This window comes from Zonotrichia albicollis, chromosome 2 (assembly GCF_047830755.1).
Source record: "Zonotrichia albicollis isolate bZonAlb1 chromosome 2, bZonAlb1.hap1, whole genome shotgun sequence".
NCBI classification, from domain to species: domain Eukaryota; kingdom Metazoa; phylum Chordata; class Aves; order Passeriformes; family Passerellidae; genus Zonotrichia; species Zonotrichia albicollis.
The window spans coordinates 11,262,832-11,285,352 of NC_133820.1; the positions used below are offsets into that span (position 1 = coordinate 11,262,832).

The 22,521-nt window shown below is 47.0% G+C and overlaps 3 long non-coding RNA genes across 9 annotated transcripts; all 3 read right to left on the reverse strand.

Moving 5' to 3' along the window:
* LOC141727115 (uncharacterized) lies at window positions 1-1,226 on the reverse strand. Its single transcript, XR_012578167.1, has 3 exons — window positions 1,130-1,226; window positions 675-832; window positions 1-559 (listed from the first exon to the last, which is right to left on the reverse strand). It is a non-coding gene; the product is annotated as an uncharacterized LOC141727115 (long non-coding RNA).
* Window positions 1,227-2,812: 1,586 nt separating this feature from the next.
* LOC141727118 (uncharacterized) lies at window positions 2,813-15,033 on the reverse strand. 6 transcript variants are annotated; one of them, XR_012578170.1, is made up of 13 exons: window positions 14,910-15,033; window positions 13,720-13,910; window positions 12,821-13,622; window positions 8,731-8,888; window positions 7,601-8,627; window positions 7,386-7,507; window positions 7,081-7,160; window positions 6,336-7,004; window positions 5,163-6,258; window positions 4,929-5,084; window positions 4,622-4,701; window positions 3,833-4,545; window positions 2,813-3,436 (listed from the first exon to the last, which is right to left on the reverse strand). It is a non-coding gene; the product is annotated as an uncharacterized LOC141727118 (long non-coding RNA). The 6 variants fall into 6 exon arrangements; XR_012578169.1 differs by having other exon boundaries at window positions 13,720-15,007; XR_012578173.1 differs by lacking the exons at window positions 12,821-13,622; window positions 13,720-13,910; window positions 14,910-15,033 and having other exon boundaries at window positions 3,833-3,943; window positions 4,491-4,545; window positions 8,731-9,757.
* A 1,674-nt stretch (window positions 15,034-16,707) lies between these two features.
* On the reverse strand, window positions 16,708-20,990 carry LOC141727119 (uncharacterized). 2 transcript variants are annotated; one of them, XR_012578174.1, is made up of 4 exons: window positions 20,676-20,990; window positions 20,020-20,083; window positions 17,012-19,544; window positions 16,708-16,926 (listed from the first exon to the last, which is right to left on the reverse strand). It is a non-coding gene; the product is annotated as an uncharacterized LOC141727119 (long non-coding RNA). The 2 variants fall into 2 exon arrangements; XR_012578175.1 differs by lacking the exons at window positions 20,020-20,083; window positions 20,676-20,990 and having other exon boundaries at window positions 17,012-17,701; window positions 18,895-20,013.
* Between the last annotated feature and the right edge of the window lie 1,531 nt (window positions 20,991-22,521).

A 22,521-nucleotide genomic window follows, 5' to 3' on the forward strand; every position in this document is an offset into this window, starting at 1 on the left:
TTAACCAAAGCCATCGAATAAATTCACACCCACAAACTCCGGCAGCCCAGCTGGCCCAACCAAAGCTGTATGTTTATGCATACAGTAAACAAAGCCAAAACCCCAGTAATACCTATCACAAGTCTATGAAAGAAACCTATTGAAATCAATCCTGTCTCAAATACAAACCAACCCATCCAGAAAGTTAGTTCACTCAAAAAACAACTTACACTGAGTTAATCATACCAAGAAATTAAACAACACACCATATACCACCAATGAATATAATAGTCAGGTAAAGAAAAACTACTTTTTTTTTTTCCTTTTTTTTATTTAAACTAACTTCTTTTATTAGCTAGAACAAAAGATTTTGCCAGGCCTGTAACAACAACAACAACTTCTTTTTCTTCTTCACCTTCTGAAATGTCCCTTCTCACTCCCAAATTCCTTTCAACTCCTGAGTTTACATCCAAGCAAAAAGCAAAATTCCTGCGCTCGCGCGTTCGATGCTCCTGTCAGATTCTCTGCTTCCCTCCACATCTTACACTTTCAGTCTTCATGCTGTCCTGCCGTGATGAGTCTGACAGAAGAACAGGCACACGTTAACAGAGGATTTCCCTCTCTCCCTCTCTCCCCAGAGCTGGTTTCCTCAGCGCATTTCACCCAATCCCAAGCCTGCAATGATGCACGCTCACCTGAAGCAGGGGGAGAAATCTGTAAAGGTCACTAAATACATAAAAGCGCATCCCCATTGTTCCATTACTCAGCAGCCCATCCGGCCAAGGTCAGAGCTCGCTGCCCACCGAGGACACGGCAACCAGCAGGGCCCTTTCTCCCACTCTCCAGCACGGACCTGCGAAGCCAGAGAGGAGTTTACAGAGACCGGGAGGCGGCGGGACGGGACGGGCGCCCGGCCCGACCTTCCAAAGCTGCCGGCAGCGAGGGCGGGGAGAGCCACGGCCCCGCTCCGCCTCCTCCCCCGCCTGCCCGGGGCCGCCCCGCCGGGATTGTCCGGCCCGCGGTCGCTCCCAGCGCCTGGAGCGGGGCGGGCGCGGGCCCGGGGGCTGCAGCCTTGTTCCGACGCCGCTCGCCCGCCCCCGCCCGCTGCCCCCGACCCGTGGAGCGCTGCGACCGCGCCTCCGCCGCCCACCGAAACTGGCCCCGCCGGGCCGCCCCCGCCGTTTCTCTCGGTCATTGTGTCCCTTTGCACTCCTGAAATGTCCTTCCCCCGTCCCCGGCACTTACAGACCCTGGCCCGCCCCTCGCCCTTCCCTCCCTCGGCAGCGGCGTCCTTGCCCCGCCCCGGGCACCCAGCTGGCTCGGGGGGGTGTAGTACCGCTCTGTGGCCACAGGGCGGCAGATTTACCGGGGTGTGCAATGTTCCCACCCATTCGCCGCCAACTTGAGAAGGTCAAAGAAAGTCCGCGACATTCGTGACACGCCCTTCCCAAGATGGCGGCCGAAAGAGGCCCTAGGGAGAGAGAGGGGATACCCAGATGCCTTTCAGAAACACGCCAAAATGCACCCGCTAGCGCCGTCGCTGACCCCACAGACTGCATCGGGTACACTTGAAAGGCCACAGAAAATCCCATCGGAGCCGCGCCGGGGCCGGTGTTTCATGAAGGCAGCCGATTAGACCGAGCCGGGTCCTCCACTTCCCCGCCCTTTTCGCCGCCATCTGGAGAAGGTCAAGGAACAGTCCGAGACACCCGCGACACGCCACTCCCAACATGGCGGCCTCTCGCCTGCCTGCCGGCGCACGGCTGCAGTACCGCGCTCTGCCCACAAGGCGGCAGCACTGCCGCCCGCCCCAGCCGGGGGCGCAGCGCGCCTCGGGGCTGCGAGCAGCGAAGGCGGCAAAAAACAGGGCGACCACAGGCTGAAATAAAACTCCTCTGAAATAAATGCCAAAAATCTTACCCGATCAGAAGCAAACAAGCCCCCTTGCTTTAAAACCATAAATTTGATATTTCTATTTTCCGTGGACATTGATGTAGCATGTAATTTATATAAGTAAATATAAATAACAGGAATAGACAGAATATATTTTGTGGTTTTATAAATATCTTTCTATATTGATTGGATATGTCTATGTTTAAAATTAAAAGCATGATAGAAATGTATTATTTAAAATAAAAATCCCATCCTAATAAATACAAAAAAGCTCTATTCTTTTAAACTGTATTGAAATATTTTTATATATATAACTTGCATGACTATATTCACATTTATATTTATAGTTTATATTTAAGCATTATATTAATCATTCTATATAATATGTATCCTATTCAAATAATAGAGATGAATTATTTTTAAAATTATGAACCATATCTACTGCTACAACTTATTTTTTCTTATATTTTTAATTTTTATATTAATCTTTAGCTATTTCTGATCTATTTCTATACTTCGAATTCTACCTTTATATTATTTGTACTTATAATTTTTATACTCAAACCCCTGCTTTTACCAAAAAAAACTAATATTTTAAACTACTTATAAAAAATTAATAAAAAACAACAGCCCACTTACTTTATTTATATCTATGGATATGGTGTAATATATAACAAATGATATAAATATAGATTTATCATATCTATCTTTTTCTAGTGTATTTTAGGAAATATAAACTTGTTTCAAATATATGCAGATATTTTGTATTTTAAATAATTTAACAAGTCTTTATATAACATAAATCAATACCATCCATAATGCATGTAATACTATATATAATTTCTTTCCAATTTTTTTTTGGTGTTTCCTGGGTCTTTTCTTGCCCTTCTTGGAATTTTTTTCTGGGTTTTCTTTGGGTTTTTTCTTGCCCATCTTGGGGGTTTTTCCTGGGTTTTTCTTGCCCATCTTGGGGGGTATTTTCTCATTTTCTTCGGGTTTTTTTCTTGCCCATCTTCGGGTTTTTTTCAGGGTTTTTTCTTGCCCATCTTGGGTTTTTTTTCTGGGTTTTTTCTTGCCCATCTTGGGTTTTTTTCTGGGTTTTTTCTTGCCCATCTTGGGGGTTTTTTCTGGGTTTTTTCTTGCCCATCTTGGGTTTTTTTTCTGGGTTTTTTCTTGCCCATCTTGGGGGTTTTTTCTGGGTTTTTTCTTGCCCATCTTCGTCTGTTTTTCTGGGTTTTAAGCCAACATGGGTACATTCCATGTCAGTACATACAATATAACCTGGCTGGAGATTTTTTATTCTAAATTTAACAATGAGTTGCAAAACCTGACAGCAAAAGTCACACACAAGGTTAAATCCAGTCAGCATGTGCCCACCCATGCAGAGACGAGCAGACACAGACACAGCCACGTGCTCTCACACACTCTTTCCACTTAGACGCTCGCTGCGGCCCTGACTCCAGACACTGAAGAACGTGCTGTGACACATCTTCTATCACATCTTCTGGCTGCCGCTCCTTGATGTTAAATGGTAGATTCGGGGGAAGTTGGCAGCTTCAGGGACCTGCGAGACAACAGGAAGTGGCTAAAGAGTGGTTATCTGACAGCTAGGACTTCTCCCCACTCTGGACCAATAAATTATCTACCCAAAATCCCACAAAAGAGAGATCAAAAGTAAAGTTTTTATAACTGTGCTACCTAACTGTGACTACGTGCCAGGTCAGGGCAGCTGCGATCATAAGTGGCACAATGCAAGTACAGACAATATCAGCTGAGGCAAACAGTGCAAGTGTACACAGGGTGTAAGTATACACAATATAGGGTAACACACTTACATGCTGTGTAAGTACACACAGTACAAGCCAACATAGGTACACAGAATGTGAGTACACACAGTATAATCCAACAGAGATACACATGGTATAGGTACATACAAACATAAACCAACACAGGTACATACAATACAAGCCAGGACTGGAGATAACTTCTGGAAGATGAATTATTGACCTTTACACGCTTTGAGAAGGGTTGGGGTTAGATAGAACCACTACAGTCACCTAGGGAGGTGAATCTGAAAAAAAGTCAGGACAAAAGTCACAGGGCGGCAGGACAGCTTAAGAGCTCCAGATGTCCTCTGTCCATCTACAAATCCCATCTAGAGTCCAACTACACCCCACATTACACATTCCAAGTCCCCGGGCCCTCTCCTACTACAGCTGGCCATGCGGCAGGGCAGAACAGCTCCGGCACCCATATGTGTGCAGACACCCGTGACACAGAACGTGACAAACAGGGGGACATCAAACACCACACATCATGCTTGTGGTGAGGGCCTCGAGGGAAGAAGGCAAAAGGGACCCCAAAGACACACTAGGGAACACGGCACACCGGAAACCACGACACAAACCAGAGCTGTTCTGCACTGCCCGCCTGAAAGCTGCCATCAAAAGTAGAGCCTCTCCCTTTAGCTGTCCTAAGAGGCCCTTGGAGAAGTTTGCTTTTCCCTCTGCTAATTTTTAAATCTGTCCCAAGAACTCCCAACCTGCTACACCCCCATCTCCAGGCCATGGCTCCCAACTTATCTTTTGGATGATCGGTGATGGGAATCCACGTTGCACCTGAAATGAGTCTGCTTCAGAGAGCCTCGTGATGGCCTGTCAGCCTCTCGGTCAGCTACAATAAAGAAAACCAAAACCAAAGAATGAGTCCAGAGTTATGTGGGCCAAATCCCAGCCAGTCAGCTACTTGCCCTCTCCTGAGTGTGCCTGGCTCCCTCAGGCTCCAGCTTCATCCTGATTCCAAGGCTGTGGCCTTTATTAGGGCTGGCACCTGGGTTAGAGAAAGGCAAAGTTAAATGGCATTCCTGTGAGTGCAGTGGATGACTCTGTGTGCTCTAAGACATGGGAATGCCTCTGCTAGAAGCCTTGTGGGGGGGAAGGCCCTCAAATAAACAAATAAACACCCTTTCTCACCCTGCTGCCTGCAAACCCCCTCCCAAGAACTCCTAACTGGATACCTGCTCACCCTCCCTCTCCCACTCACAATCCTCAACTCACCTGAAGCCTCAATCTCAAACATCATCCTTGACACTGGGCAGATCCCTCTTGTGACATGATCAAGCTGCTGAACAAAATTGTTCTCCTTGAGAGCTGAGCAATAACAACCACTTCTCTCCACGGCTCACCTTGACTGCTGCTATCCAGATTCACTTCCTAAAAAGAAAGACAAAGAACAGAGCTCTAACAGAGTCACCATGTACACTTCTGCTCCACAGACAAATGGGGCCTCACCTGCTCGGGGGAATCCCCTCACACGGGATGGGGCCCTCTGGCCCAGATTTCATTCATCTGAATCTGAAAAATACATTAGGACAAGAGTCACACTGTTGCAGGACAACTTAAGAGCTCCAGATGTCCTGTGTCCATCTACAAATCCCATCTAGAGGCCAACTACACCCCACATTACACATTCCAAGTCCCCGGGCCCTCTCCTATCGCACCAGGCTATGCGGCAGGGCAGAGCAGCCCCGGCACAAATGTGTGCTGACACCCGTGACACAGGACAGACAGGACAGGACACACAACGGGGACACAACAGGAACAGAAATCTCTTGGCAAGGAAAATGGCTGCAAGGACTGAGAGCATCCAAAAGGAGATGACTGAGTTCAAACTGACGGTGAGCTGATGAGGCTCAGAGAACACTGCAGGAAGAAGATGCTAACTGAATGATTGATTCCAAGAACAGTAAAGATGGATGCCTAGGAATCCTATGGTCAGAATCCTCTGCCTGCCCTCACATTCTTTCAAGCCCTAATCCACCATAATGGATCCAGGTGGGGCACAGCTGTCCGTACAGCTCAGAACAAGACCTGACAAGACATCTGACTGGATGCTTCCAAAGAGAGAAGAGAGTCTGATGCCTGTCTGAGCTCCCGAGTCAAAAGTTCTATGGCCTGGGTGCCAGGCCAAGGAACGCAGAGATCACAGATGCTAACAATGATGCCAAGGTTTCTGACAGGCCCCTCAATGTGCTAAGGTAAAAGACAGGAGATACACAAACAACACATAATGCACAGCAGACAAGTGACACCAGACACACCGGGACTGCTCTGCCCTGAACACCTCAGCACTGTGATCAAAGGTGAGACTTTGCTTTTATGAGGCCTAAGGGGCCACTTCATGGACACCCCCCCACCGCCAAACTGGACTCAAAAACCCCTCCCAGTAATTCCCAAACCAGCACCCTGCCTTCATCCCCTCTGTGGGTCATAGCCCTCTACTTATCTCTCAGACATCTGGGGATGCCGGTCCGTGCCAGGTGCAAAGAAAGGCCACCTCGTCAGCTGGGAAGGACCTGCTGTCACCGGGCTGGTGTCTCTCAGACAGCTAGATTAAAGAGAACCAAACATCAGTGCCCGATCTTGGCACCCCATCGGCCAAAACCCCACCAGTCTGCTACTCACCGTGCTCCTAGGAAGGCCCGGCACCTGCTAACTCTGACCCTCTGCCATGGATGCAACGCATCTGCACCTGAAAGGAAGTTAGAACATGTGTCAAACACCACCAGGATAACTCACAAGCTGCAAACACCTTAGGTCCATCTAGGAATAGCATCTAGAGCCCAAGTACAGCCCCCATTACAAATTTACACTCCCCAGGGCTTGTCCCATTGCAGCTGGCCATGCGGCAGGGCAGAACAGCTCCGGCACCCATATGTGTGCAGACACCCGTGACACAGAACGTGACAAACAGGGGGACATCAAACACCACACATCATGCTTGTGGTGAGGGCCTCGAGGGAAGAAGGCAAAAGGGACCCCAAAGACACACTAGGGAACACGGCACACCGGAAACCACGACACAAACCAGAGCTGTTCTGCACTGCCCGCCTGAAAGCTGCCATCAAAAGTAGAGCCTCTCCCTTTAGCTGTCCTAAGAGGCCCTTGGAGAAGTTTGCTTTTCCCTCTGCTAATTTTTAAATCTGTCCCAAGAACTCCCAACCTGCTACACCCCCATCTCCAGGCCGTGGCTCCCAACTTATCTTTTGGATGATCGGTGACGAGAATCCACGTTGCACCTGAAATGAGTCTGCTTCAGAGAGCCTCGTGATGGCCTGTCAGCCTCTCGGTCAGCTACAATAAAGAAAACCAAAACCAAAGAATGAGTCCAGAGTTATGTGGGCCAAATCCCAGCCAGTCAGCTACTTGCCCTCTCCTGAGTGTGCCTGGCTCCCTCAGGCTCCAGCTTCATCCTGATTCCAAGGCTGTGGCCTTTATTAGGGCTGGCACCTGGGTTAGAGAAAGGCAAAGTTAAATGGCATTCCTGTGAGTGCAGTGGATGACTCTGTGTGCTCTAAGACATGGGAATGCCTCTGCTAGAAGCCTTGTGGGGGGGGGCCCTCAAATAAACAAATAAACACCCTTTCTCACCCTGCTGCCTGCAAACCCCCTCCCAAGAACTCCTAACTGGATACCTGCTCACCCTCCCTCTCCCACTCACAATCCTCAACTCACCTGAAGCCTTAATCTCAAACATCATCCTTGACACTGGGCAGATCCCTCCTGAGATACGATGAATCTGCTGCAAAAAGTGTTGTGGTTGACACAACCTGGAATCTCTGAAAGGCGTGCTCCTCCTGAAAACCATAAAAAACAAACCAAGAACAAAACCAGAAATTACAAAGGTGCTTTAACACCCCTAAACACAAAACCCAAAATTGTGAACCTACATACTCCCTGTATTCCATGCTGTTTTCTTCACAGTCTCTTCCAAGCCTCTGCTGCTTTAGATGCCCAGAAACACCTGCTGGAAACAAGCTGAGATGAGCTGAAAGAGCCATTTCACTGAAATGAGAGGAGAACTCCTACCCCAGCACATCCCAGAGAGGGAATGAAGCCCCTCAGCCAAGGCTGGGGTTAATATACCCCCGATGGTGCCCGCCTCTCGTTCCCTGGCACCCAGGAAAAGGGAGGGGGCAAATCCTCCCAGGTATAAAAGCCCTCAGAACAGCTGCAGCTGTTTGGCCTCTCTGACTCAGATTCAAGGGGAGTAAAGGGCTTGTTATAGAAGAAAACTCTTCACAAAAATAACAGTGCTTTCTTTTTTGCAACAGCTACTTGGAGCAGAAGAACAGAAAACTGGTAAGACATAAAACTTTGTGGTTAGGTAGCATAGCTAGATAAATTGGGTCATTTGCTGTTAACTTACATAATTATTCTGTATTTTACAAAAGCCATCTAATAAATTCACACCCAAAACTCCAGCAGTAGTTTATGTTTATACATACAGTAAACAATACCAAAATCCCAGTAATACCTATGAGAAGTCTATGAAAGAAACCTATTGAAACCTACCTCAAATACAAACCAACCCATCCAGAAAGTTAGTTCACTCAAAAAACAACTTACACTGAGTTAATCATACCAAGAAATTAAACAACACACCATATACCACCAATGAATATAATAGTCAAGGAAAAAACCTCCACATTTTAAATTTTTTTTATTTAAACTAACTTCTTTTATTAGCTAGAACAAGAGATTTTGCCAGGACTGTAACAACAACTCCTTCTTCTCCTTCTGAAATGTCCCTTCTCATTCCTAAATTCCTTACAACTTCTGAGTTTAAATTCAAGCCAAAAGCAAAATTCGTGCACTCGTGCGTTCGATGCTCCTGTCAGATTCTCTCTTTCCCTCCACATCTTCTTACGCTTTCAGTCTTCACGCCGTCCTGCTGTGATGAGTTTGACAGAAGAACTGGAAAATGTTAGGAGAGGATTTCCCTCTCTCCCTCTCTCCCCAGAGCTGGTTTCCTCAGCGCATTTCACCCAATCCCAAGCCTGCAATGATGCACGCTCACCTGAAGCAGGGGGAGAAATCTGTAAAGGTCACTAAATACATAAAAGCGCATCCCCATTGTTCCATTACTCAGCAGCCCATCCGGCCAAGGTCAGAGCTCGCTGCCCACCGAGGACACGGCAACCAGCAGGGCCCTTTCTCCCACTCTCCAGCACGGACCTGCGAAGCCAGAGAGGAGTTTACAGAGACCGGGAGGCGGCGGGACGGGACGGGCGCCCGGCCCGACCTTCCAAAGCTGCCGGCAGCGAGGGCGGGGAGAGCCACGGCCCCGCTCCGCCTCCTCCGCCGCCTGCCCGGGGCCGCCCCGCCGGGATTGTCCGGCCCGCGGTCGCTCCCAGCGCCTGGAGCGGGGCGGCCGCGGTCTTGGGGGCTGCAGCCCTGTTCCGATGCCGCTCGCTCCCGCCCCTCGCCCTTCCTTCGCTCGGCAGCCGCGTCCTTCCGCCGCCCCCGGCACCCAGCGGCGAGAGGCAGGGCGGTGGCTCGGGGGGTGCAGTACCGCTCTGTGGCCACAGGGCAGCAGACTTACTGGGGTGTGCTATTTTCCCGCCTTTTTGGCCGCCATTGTGAGAAGGTCAAGCGAGTCCGAGACACCCGCGACACGCCACTCCCAACATGGCGGCCTCTCGGCTGCCTGTCGGCTCACGGCTGCAGTACCGCGCTCTGCCCACAAGGCGGCAGCACTGCCGCCCGCCCCAGACGGGGGCGCAGCGCGCCTCGGGGTTGCGGGCAGCGAAGGCGGCAAAAAAGAACAGGGGCGACCCCAGACAAAAACTGCTCTGAAATAAATGCCAGAAACCTGCCTCTTATCCAGCAAGAGCCAAACAAGCCCCCTTGATTTAAAGCCATGTTTAAATAAAAGTTTTATTTCTATTTTTCATATTTATAGTCACACGCATATTTATAGTGAACACTGATGTAGCATGTAATTTATACAATATATTCTGTCTATTCCTATTGTTTATATGCATTTCTCTGTGTTTTTATAAATATCTTTCTCTATTAATTGTATAGTTCTTATATAGTTCTTCTATAGCTTAAAACTACATTTCTAAAACACTTTTATTATTTAAAAAAAATCCAATTCTAACTAAATAAATACCAGAAAACCCTTCTTTTAAACTATACTGAAATATTGTTATATTTATAGCTTGCATGACTATATACACATTTATATTTCTAGTTTATATTGATGCATTATATTTAAAATATATATAATATGTATCCTGTTCAAATAATAGAGATAAATTATTTTTTAAATTACGTATCTTATCTACTGCTAAACCTTGTTTTTTCCTTTATTTTTAATTTTTATATTAATCTTTAGCTATTTATGATATATTTATATACTTAGACTTCTATCTTTATATTATTTGTATTTATAATTTTTATACTAAAACCCCTGCTTTTGCCAAATGAAAAACAAATCATCCTTTATTTTCAACTACTTGAAAAATACTTTTATAATTATAATTATCATATCTATAATTTGTTTTATAAGTATAGTACATCAATTGATATATCTATTTTATATCTATTTCCTATAATATACTAAATAAGACATATACAGTATTACTTTTATTATGCGTAGTATCAATTGATGTTATTTTATATTTACAATTATTTAAAAATTTTATGTATACCTGCATATATTTGAAACACATTTCTATATTTATATTTGAGTTGGGTTGTGTCTATATTTATATTCTCTATTTACATATCTATAAATATACACAATACTCTAATTAAAAAAGATAATATCTTATTGTAATATATAATAACTTATGTTACAAGTAAAATTTTTAAAAAAGATCAAATATATAAAAACAAGAGAGGTTTATTCCCATTTCCACACATCTGTTTTGTTTAAATGTAGTTATAATATTACATTAGAAATCCAATTCCTAAATAAAATTACAATACAAAGAGCATTGAATTGCCAGCAATATCTTCGAAAAACATCAAGATACCTCCAACAGCCAAAAATCTGCCAGCCAAAAAACCACAAAACACTCTTTTCAATAACAAATTCTCATCATATCAGAAAAATGGAACCAAGAAAAAAGAAAACCCTATAGAAACACGCACAGCAAATTACAACAACTACTAAAAAAAGAAATCAAACCAACCTACTAAACTCCAAACAGTGCCACTGACCCTGAACGTTACTAAAAAGAAATAAACAAAATTCTACCTCTACACTAACTCAAAGAATAACCAATCCTCTGTAAATATAACAGCCGAACTACTTAACGAAATAGAAAAAATCTCAAGGACTAAAAACTAAGAAAACAACTACTCAATACTACTTGAAAAGATCCACCATATAAATACCCATATTCCCAAAAAAAAACCGATGAACAACAATCAAATACATGAAAGAACAACAACAACAACAAAAAAACAATCAAAAAAAAAACACAACAACAAAAATAGCCCCAAAACCGAATAAACTTTCATTTCCAACAAAAAATTTATACCTAACTGAATAAACCCATAGTGTCTCACGCTATCAAATTAAAAATAACACCTAGAAATAAACACAAAGACTAAAGACAAACGTAACCATAAACAATGTCTCCCAAATTACCCGCAACCATAAAACATACACTACAATCAAACCAACCAAATAAATAAAAGCCCTGGAAGACGATAAACACACATGCAATTCTCGAGATTAAAAACCCGCTGCTATGAACGACACGACGCTACCTCAAAAGCCCACCAAAACAAACACTACCCGCTCACGCCAATAAAAGCCACCTCAACAGAATTAAAATCCGAACCGCTGCTTCGCGCTACGACCCGTAAAAACCATTGCGCGCCTTTCTAAACATAATACCCCGGCAAAAAAAACATATCCGACTACGAAACCCAATCCGAAACGAACCTTTATCATCCCCACCGGCACCGAGAACCGCACCACTCAGGAAGAACACCGTAGCCCTTAGCGTACACCCGCTGCAAACCGAACACAACAATGCAATCAATGCCGACAAAGCGCCTCCGAACCGCGGCACCACACCAGCACTGCGAGCAGCCGAAGCCCGCGCTCGCTGCCGGCCCCGGACGGAGCGCGGCTCCCGCCAGGAGAGCGGCTCCTCCGGCGGCTCCTCTGGCACGCGGGGCCGGCGCCGGCCCGGAGAGCCGCGCCCGCTGCCCCTGCCCGGTGGGGCCAGCACCAGGCCCGGGGGTGGCGGCGGCGCCCGAGCCCCGCGCCCGGAGCGGCCGGAGCGGCCGGCACCGCCCGGGCCGCCGCAGCAGCGCCCACGCCGCCTCTGCCGCCCTTGGCCGGCCCGGCGCGGCTCCCCTCGGCTCGCACCGGCGCGGCTCCGCCACTGCCGCCCTTGGCCGGCCCGGCCGCGCCAAATCCCCCGTGCGCCCCGGCAGCTCCCCGGGCCGTGCCAGCGCCGCTCCCGAGCGGCAACGTTCCGGCCCGGGCCGCGGCCACCACAAGCGCCCTCCGATGCAGCGGCACGGCCCCATTGCAGCCCTGCAAACGCTGCCACTGCTGCAGCTTCCCGCAACCGAACCCCGAAACTGACGCCGCAGGCGGGGCTCGCCTCCCTTCAACAAGGGCAAAGAAGTGTCTTCTCCCCTTCACGTTCGTCCCTTACGAGAGCACAAAAGAAGGGGCGCTCCTCAAATGAAAGCCTTCGACTGATGGCAAAGGGCCATTTCCACCTCCATTCAAACCCTTGAAAAGGAGGGACACCACGACTGCCCCCTCCATTTCAACCCTAGGGTGATGAAAATGGGGTGGCTGCCTTCAAACCAAACCCATAACACCACAAGAATACTTTTCCCATTCCCCTTCAAATAGAACGCAGGGTTTCCCTGTCACCCCCGGGATACCCCCAACAGCCTGGAAAAGGCAGCTTTTCCTGCAATCAACGCCCTTAAAACCACAAGTGAAGAGGGATCCCCTCAGTTCAAACGCAGACAATAATAGAAGAGGAGCTGCGTCCTTCTCCTTAATCCCTTTCGTCCTCATAAGCTCCATTTCTGCTCCTGGGGAAGCGGGGAGGGACTGGCAAGATGAAATTGCAAAGGGGAAGGACAAAATTCCCCGCTCCAAACCCACACGGGCTCACCTGTTCAGCTGCTGCTCCCCGGCACAAAGATTCGTCCCTCGGCACCTCCTTTAAGCGATGCTTGGACGTATCCAAGCGCGAATCCAGGTGTTCCCGCCGACCCTGGGAGAAACTCTCGCAGTCCTTCCGTGAGACAGCGCCGGGAGCGCCCCATAAACCCCTCCACTCAGCAGCTCCATGCAAAAATGTACAGAGGCAAACTCTCCCCCCGTTAAAACCGCCCCGGCAAGAGCCACCCCCTCATCATCCTCACAGCTCACACCTGGGCTGCTCCGAGCCCTCATCATCCTCACACCTGGGCTGCTCCGAGCCCCATCATCCTCACACTCACACCTGGGCTGCTCCGAGCCCCATCATCCTCACACTCACACCTGGGCTGCTCCGAGCCCTCATCATCCTCACAGCTCACACCTGGCGCCGATGCCACTCCAACAGCGCCTCTCCCTGTCCAGCACACAGCCCGCTTCTCACAGACAGAGCAAACAGAAATCCGCTACGGGCCTTGGCTTTCCTTAGTCCGTCTGGTTCCACAATTCAAACACGTACGTGCACTGATGGCATTGAGGGAAAGCTTTCCAGTGCAGAAAACTATCATTCTGCTAGCACACTTTGATACACCCTCAGAAAAAGCAGGATCAGCGCCAACTCCTAAGACCCCTTGGGACACCCAATGCAGCAGACGTCGAAAAACGGGAAAAGTCAAGCTTGGAGTGGAGAAAGAGAATACAAATACACCAGCCTTTTAAAAAAGCCTTCACACAGCAATAGTGGGAACCAGTCACATTTCTTCTTTCCTTGCTTTCTGTAATGACATAAATATGAATTAAAAAAACCGCATGAAACACAAGGCAGAGCTGGGAATTTACAGGTCTTTGTTTGGCACTCTGGATGACAAGCACCTCTTCCAGGACTGCGACACGATTTGGGGACTGGCAGAGAACGGAGGCAGAAGGTGCCAGAGAGCCCTTTCCATTGCCTCCTGCAGCTGTTCTGATGGTTTCGGGGCACAGCTCGGTCCATTCCTAGATAAAAACGCTAGGGCAGTATCTTCAAAACTGCTACCCATCTCCACTCGGAGTTTTCTGCATTCCTGTAAACAATGAGTGGATAGAGAGGGTTTCTCCCCAAATGAATTTAGAGACAAATTCCTATTCTTTACCAAGACCTATAAAAACGAATACCTTGACAGGTTTTAGCATTCTACACCCACCCCTCCCTGAATTTGGTGGCAGCTTTGGGTCCCTCTGGGGCACGGCCCCCAGCGTGACGCCCCTCGCCCGCTCCTGCACCGCAGTGGGGCTCCCGCTCCTGGGGACCGCGGGGTGCCCGAACGGCATCAGAGCCCCGAGTCTTCACCCCCTTTCCCTGAGCCCCAAAGAAGGCACAGAACGAGTCCGACTGCCCCGGACAGCAGCGCAGCGCTTCCTCCAAGCCCTTTGCACACGTCCATCCCCGCAGAAAGGGATTCTGCTGCAACAAGAAAGCGGGGCGGCTCCCAGAAGGGCCGAGGTTCCTCCCCAGCCTCGCTGTCCCGGGCCAGGGGCAGCGAGAGGGAGCGGCACAGACGGCGGGCACGGCGCGGCACCGAGCGGGGGCCGCTCTCGGCGCCGTGCCGGGAAAGCCGCAGCTCCGGCGCTGTCGGGCGGGGCATTTGACCGGCACGGGGGGATCCGCCGAGAGCCTCCGGCCCCGTGCGGGGACTCCTGCAAGGGCCGAGGGACGCCGGGCTCCGGCCCTCGGGCCTTTATTCTCCGGCACCCCGAGCCCCGCGGCTGCGCGGCGAAGACGGAAAGGGGGCACGGGAAGAGAGGAGCGAGAGCAGGGCATGAGAAAGGGCGGCGAGGGGGTCGGGCTGTGGAGGAAAGCTGCACGGGAAGGGAAACCCGGGAAGGGGGAAGAGGGAGGGTGGAGGAGGGAGGGTGGACAGAGGACGGAGACAGGGGGAACAAAAGGGAGTAGCGGGCTAGGGACAGGACAGGTAGGAGCCGGGCTTGTGGGGGGAGAGGGAATGGGGGAAAGGGAGCGAGAGAAGGCGAATACGTTGAGAAGGAAGGAGGGGTAGAGAGAGGGACAGGGGGGGAAGCCTCACAGAGCCCCGGCTGCACCCCGAGCCCGGCCCGGCGCCTCGCCCTGCCCGGGATGCTGCGCTCGGCGGAGCTCGGCTCGCTCCGGAGACACTCGGCTCGAATCGGCTCTGTGGCTAAATTCGGCTGTTATCGGCTAAACTCGGCTCGAATCGGCCGCATTCGGCTGCATTCGCCTCTTCGGCGCGCCTCGGCTCGCTTCGGCCGAACTCGGAGCCGCTCTCTGTGCGTTCGGCGCGCCTCGGCTCGGCTCGACTCCCTGAGGGCGGGCAAGCGGCGCCGCCTCACGTTAAACGCGCCCGGCTCGGGGCTCTCCTGCTGCCGCGTCCCGCGGGCGGCCCGCCCATCGCACGGACACGACCGGGAGCGCGGGGCGGCACAGGGGCTCATTAGGCGGTGACCGCACTCGCGCTAATTAGCGCGCACGAGAGCAGCGGGCTCGGTTCGCCTGAGCTCGGCTCCGTTCAGGCAGCCTCGCAAGCCTGGCCTCGGTTCACTCGAGGCCGTCAGGTTCGGCCGGTCCCGCCTTGCTTCGGCTGAGCTCGTTCCATTCGGCCGAAGGAGGCGTCGTTCGCTCGTGTTTTTACAAATATCTTTCTCTATAGATTGTATATTTCTATATTTAGATTTATACTTCTATAATACTTCTATTATTCCAAATAAAAACCTCGTCGCTAACCAAATAAATACAAAAAACCACCTTCTTTTAAACGAGATTGAAATATTTTTATACTTTGTATAATAATATTCACATTTATTTTTATTGTTTCTTTTGATGCAGTATATTAATAATTTCATATAATATATATAAAATTCTGGAAATGTATTTAAATTATTATTTATATTATGTATCATATCTACTGCTACAACTAATTTTTTCTTATATTTTTAAACTTTATCTATATGTATTTATGATATATTTCCATACTTAGATTTCTACCTTTATATGATTTGTACTTAAAATTTGGATAATCAAAACACTGCCTATTGACAAATAAAACCCCCTGCTTTATTTAACTACTTAAAAATATTTCTATTTATAATTGTCATATTTATAATTTATTCTAGATTACATGAGAACACACCTGCTCCTGCACCCCAGTGGGGCTCCCTCTCCTGGGGACCTTGGGGTGCCCCAACGGCATCAGAGCCCCGAGTCTTCACCCCCCTCTCCTCTATTTAGAAACTACACAGGAACTTTTTTCTGCAAACAAAGACATTACCTAAATCCTCTCCCCATGTCCTAGACAGATGGATATTCAGTTATTAGTTGGCTGGGCAGCAGTTTCTTAAATAGAATGATAAACAAGATGTGAACATTTTAGCTACAAGCAAATAGGCAAATCTGAACAAGGTACTGGTGGGCAACACTGAAGTTATTTTGTAGCAATTTTTTAAACAATAAAATACTGATACCACAAAAATAAAGCAAAAACTACTGGCTAAGAAAGAAGGAAAAATTAACTTTTGACAGCAACAACATTCCAACCACACAGGCTTTTTCCCAGTATCATACCTTATAACTACCTCTCTTGGGAATTCTCATCATGTATCCCAAAAAGAATAAATACCTTAGAGCGTCCTAAAGCAAAAAGTAGCACACATGAGCTCCTCACACTCCCGGCAGTGCACTGAGCTCCTCACACTCCAGCGCAGCGTGCACTGAGTCTGTAACAAATTCTGCTCAGTGAGGGTCTGCAAACAAAGGTTCAAATGATGAACTGAACTGATTTTATAGGGATGTTTTCTAAGCACAGAAGCACAAAAAAACAAGCAGTAATAATTCTTAAATAAATCTGCAAGTTTTATTTAGCATATATGCGACTGATTTCCACCCTGTGGCTTCTCACTTTGATTGGTCTGTAGGTTCAGGAAGATGACAATGCACACTCTGCCTTCCCTGAGCCCCCACAGCAGCTGAGCGCTGCTCCGTGTGCTCAGATCGTCAGGAGCTGGATTACACGTACCCGGACAGACTGGAACTGCTCTGCTGCAGATTCAGGAGACGACGGCAGAGAGGGGCTGATTGAAGAAAATGGTCACTTACATAAAGACACATTTTCAAGAAAATAGTCACATACACAAAAACACTAGATCATTTACCAACCATCTGTTAACAAGACGCCAGCATCTGTAGAAACCAGCAAGGACTGGCCCCAAGAATCTGCAGAGAAAACCTCATGAGGAAAATTACTGCGGAAAGACTGAGATTCCCAAGGCTATGAAGTAACATAAGGGATACACGTTACGTGCACTAAAAAATCCAGATCGTACAGACACAGAATGCGATGGACAATGGCAATAACATGTAAATGCTTTTGGGAGGATACGTTTCCAAACAGTATATTGCTGGAAGTTGAAATATCAAAACTGAAATAATTTTCTGGCAGAGGTCTCCCTGCATCAATTCTGGTTTGGAGACTAGTAAGACACATCCCTGAAATGTTGAATTAAAAACACATGCAGCTGAAACTCAGCGCAACCATCAGGCAATAATTTTTTTTCATTTAAAAATCCCAAACCTATATACTTAAAATATATGTACCACACATAGGCAGTTTGCTTATATTTTATGGTTCAGTTTGTGATGTTCAGTGACTAGCACATGATACAGTTTCTGCCGTTCTCCCAAATGGTTCTTTCATCCCGTGTTCTCTGTACTTACCTCCCAGAGCCTGCCCCTCCTCTCCCAGTTTATATATTAGTTGAATCTCTGGAATTCTAGAAGCACTTCTGAACCTTCTGTATGTAAAACACATGCAGAAGAGTGCAGCTGGCATATTTCACTCCCTAATGACTTCAAACAAAATCCAAATGAAACAAAAGGAAATTAAAACACAACTGAATCTTATTTCAAAAGTGCTGAAATTAAAACAAAAGATGATTGCAAATGGAAGATGTCGCCTTCATTGAATTTCCTCAGATATAAAAATGTCCACACTTGCTTTAACTTAAGAAGTGCTTCCGCCCCCAGGCTCATCCTTTATTAATCTAACAGTGACTGCAGAATCAGTTTGACACTGTACCCTTCCTCTTTTCTGCTGCAGCATCTAATTACAGAAGTGAATAAATATATACCATACTACATAATGTATAACGTTCCATAACTTCTCTGACAGTTTCACTCATCTCCTTTTTACAAAAGCTTGTGGTTGCCAAGTTAGCTGTGGTATCCCCTTTCACAGTGGTTTTCAATTTCAATGCCTCATACAAACAGATGTTTCATTTAAACTGAGCGTTTGTCAGCAATATCCAAACTAAAGACTATATTAAAAGGACAATTTAGGACTAGAAAGTAATTCCAGTTTGGAATTCCTATGCCATTTTAAGTAATGAAAAAAGAGGCAAATTCTGTATCCTCAAAAATGTCAAATGGTTACTAGGTATCTTAGCCAAAACATACCTTGGCTGTTTCTTGGGTGGGTGGTTTGGTTTTTTGGTTTTGTTGGTTTGTTTATTTTGGGGGGTTTTGTGGGTTTTTTTGTTTGTTTGGATTTGGTTTCTTGAGGTTTTTTTTTTGGTTGTTTACTTTCTTTCTATGTGGCAACTCAGAAGAGTCAAATATTGTATGTAACAGAGAAAAACCTCCACCTCAAACTACAGAATATAACCATCTACACAGTTTGCTTTATTATAAGTAGCCAGATAGAGGATCCTCTTGTCAATTATACAAACTCACCTTTGATTTCCAAAATTCCTAACAAACACTAAGGACAGCACCAGGCACTCCCTAAGGTACGATTTTTACAACCTTCATTTAACTCGTGTACCATATAAATATTTCTACAGGTATATCTCAGGCATTACAGATAAATACTTCTATTCACGTTTTATTTTAATGTAACTTACAATCATGCAATACTACAAACCTATTTCTGGCCACAGAAAACTGCATTAAATCCCACCATAACTGCAAGGTAATCAAAGTTGACCAAAAGGAGTGACACAGCCTTTGTAAACATAGCTGCATACCTTCTACAGTGATCCTACCTGACCAAGCCTAACAAACTCTGCTTGTCGAGCTTCCTCTTGCTTCCGTGTTGATTTTGGGGACTCCGGTAACACATCACCGAAGGATCTTCTATTAAGCATATTCCAAAATAGAAAATGTTTCTTTCTGACTGCACAGCATCTCAGGGAAGAGAAACTGCAACTCTTCCAATCTTTCCATGCTTTACCTTACAGCTTGTCATACTTTACCACTGTCATGTTCTGTACAATCATACCACATGAATATGTGACATGAATATATGAAAAAGAAAAGTTTAAGCAGATCTACATAGATAAAAGAAACAAACACTGGTCAAAAAATAGCACCTTGTTAGTTTTAGAAGTACTGAACATATTTGTAGTTAGCTAAGAATCACCTTAAGAGTAAGTCTTCATCATCCAAAATAAAGTTACCTCATAGCTACCCAGGGGTAAGAATCATACAAATTTACACAGAACAGAACAAATGCAGATTTTATGGTGATGAGACTAATGTCTGTATTTATAGTATCTAAATTCCCTATTCCCTCGCTGCAGGTAAGCTTACACCAAGTAGGACATTTTTATGCTTCCCCTCACACCTGATGAAGGGTCCTGTCCAGAAAGGCAGAAAGTCCAGAAGTCCAGAAAGACTGTCAGCTTTCACAGAACTGTAAAGTAAGTTCTACAACACTCAGTATTTAGCTTAATCATATGCAATTCAGTGCTCATTAGGATTACAGTCCTTTCACAGAACATTCAAGCTACCAGTTAGAACAGGACAGCACAAGGCAGGCTCTAGAAAAACAGATGTTGCATGTGTTTAGATAAGCACTCATAGTTTCCATAATTAATCATAATGAATTGGGCATGGAAACTCTACCATTCCAAAAAAACCCAAATAAACAGTCAAACAGGAGACATAAAAAAAGTTTTTATTTGAAATGGCCAGTTCAATGGATAAAGACAGTTTAAGCAGTATTACATTACTATTATTATTATTTCTATTATTATTATTATTACTCCTACTATTATTATTATCATCTGCTACTGGAAGAAACAAACCAGTAGTATCTATACTTAATTACTTTTATTTCCAGAAAACAATAAAGAAAAAGAACCAAACAAAAAAAAGTGCCTTCCTACCTTTTGTATCTCAGGATGATGAATTTCTCTTGGGCGCTTCTCCAACTTATCAAGACTCATAGCACTGAAAGGCAAACAAAACAGTGCTTTATAGAAGGGCAAGTGCACATTTCAAGGCTGAACCACGAACTGATTGCAGTGACAGTGGTTACAAAAGGAACCGTTCCGAGAGCCTCTGTTCAATGGAATGTTCTGTGGAACTGCCATTTCTTTCCCAAAATACTAACTTCCAACACTTCCTAAACGTATTTGGTATTTTAAAACAACAGAAGTTAGTGAGACACTGTGTGGAGGTCAGGTTTAAATTTATTTCCTTCTAAAGCACAGAGCTCTGTTCCATCACCCTTCACTTCGGCTCTGCACTGAATCACGGTGAGCATTTGAGGAGTGCTCAATAACCAATTCTATTTCTCTCTTTTTCTAGTTCTCTCTATTCCTAAATAATTCAAGGCAAGTCCAATGAAAAATGACAAGTTCAGCATCAAATTCACACTTTCCTCTTTGTCTGGTCAAGAACAGGCTTTCAAACCACTTATTGCTGCCTTCAACGATTAACACTTGCAAAACCACCAGCCCATGCGGCCAAGGTCAGAGCTCGCTGCCCACTGACGACACGGCAACCAGCAGGGCCCTTTCTCCCACTCTCCAGCACGGACCTGCGAAGCCAGAGAGGAGTTTACAGAGACCGGGAGGCGGCGGGACGGGACGGGCGCCCGGCCCGACCTTCCAAAGCTGCCGGCAGCGAGGGCGGGGAGAGCCACGGCCCCGCTCCGCCTCCTCCGCTGCCTGCCCGGGGCCGCCCCGCCGAGATTGTCCGGCCCGCGGTCGCTCCCAGCGCCTGGAGCGGGGCGGGCGCGGTCTCGGGGGCTGCAGCCCTGTTCCGATGCCGCTCGCTCCCGCCCCTCGCCCTTCCTTCGCTCGGCAGCCGCGTCCTTCCCCCGCCCCCGGCACCCAGCGGCGAGAGGCAGGGCGCTGGCTCGGGGGGTGCGGTACCGCTCTGTGGCCACAGGGGGGCATACTTACCGGGGTGTGCTATTTTCCCCGCCCTTTTGGCCGCCATTTTGAGAAGGTCAAAGAAACTCCGAGACACCCGCGACACGCCACTCCCAACATGGCGGCCTCGCTCGCCTGCCTGTCCGTGCAGGGCTGCAGTACTGCGCTCTGCCCACAAGGCAGCAGCACTGCCGCCCGCCCCAGCCGGGGCCGCAGCGCGCCTCGAGGCTGCGGGCAGCGAAGGCGGCAAAAAAGAACCGGAGCAATCCCCGCCAAAAACTGCTCTGAAATAAATGCCAAAAACCTGCCTCCTACCCGACCAGACCCAAACAAGCCCCCTTGCCTTAAAGCCATATTTAAATAAATTTGATATTTCTATTTTTCATAATTATACTGACATGCATATTTATAGCGGACATTGATGTGTTATGTAATTTATATAATGCATTCCATCTATTCCTATTATTAATATTTATTTATATGTTGTGTTTTTATAAATGTCTTTATATATTGATTGTATAGTTCTAAACTTAGAATTACATTTCTATAATGAAATAAACAGGGCAGGAGACTTTTTCCCCTTGGAGAGGTTCCTATGGGAAGAGTAGCGGGAGGTGTTGGCTTTGTGAACGCTCCTCTAACAGCTTCTGAGGTGAGAGGATTCAAGAAAGAGTTGAGGCATTTAGTTGAGGACCTAGTAGGCACAGCCAACCAAGTGGATCAATTCTTAGGTCCAAATATCTACACTTGGCGGGAGATTAATTCCATCCTGGACATATTATTTTCCCCAGAAGAGGTCCGGGTGATTAGAGAGGCTAGCATAAGAATTTGGGAGAAGGATAACCATCCAGGACCTCAGGTGCCACCAGGTGAACATAAATTGCCACTAACAGATCCCAGCTGGAACCCTAACCAGGAGGAGGGGAGGAAGGCCGTGATGGAATATAGGTCTTTGATAATACGGAGGATCAAAGAGTCAGTTCCCAAAGGAACTAACACCCAGTTGGCATTTGAGGGTACACAAGAGAAGGATGAAGCTCCTGCTGCTTGGCCTAATTGCCTAAAGCGAAACTTCCAGTTGTACTCTAGAATAGACCCAGACACTCCAGAAGGTCAAGTGCTACTAAAAGTCCAATTTGTTACCAAATCTTGGCCAGATGTATGGAGAAAACTGGAAAATAATGAAGATTGGCAAGAGAAGGACATCAATGAGTTATTAAGAGAAGCACTGAAGGTGCCTGTAAGGACAGATGAAGAAAAAGCAAAGGTCAAGGCTAAGATCATGGTTGCTGTAGCTTGAGAAAGTGCAGGGTGGGCAGGTCCCCCACCAGGAGGAGGCAAGGATAGGTCAGTACTGTCAGGTACAAGAGGGATGGAGAGACCTCAAGTCCCTTTGAGTGAATGACATTGCTGTGGAGAGCCAGGACACATCAGGAGGTTTTGTAGAAAGCTCAGTCTCGATGTGGCAATAGCCAGGGAACAAGATAATTTAGGGAAGATCCTCAGAGG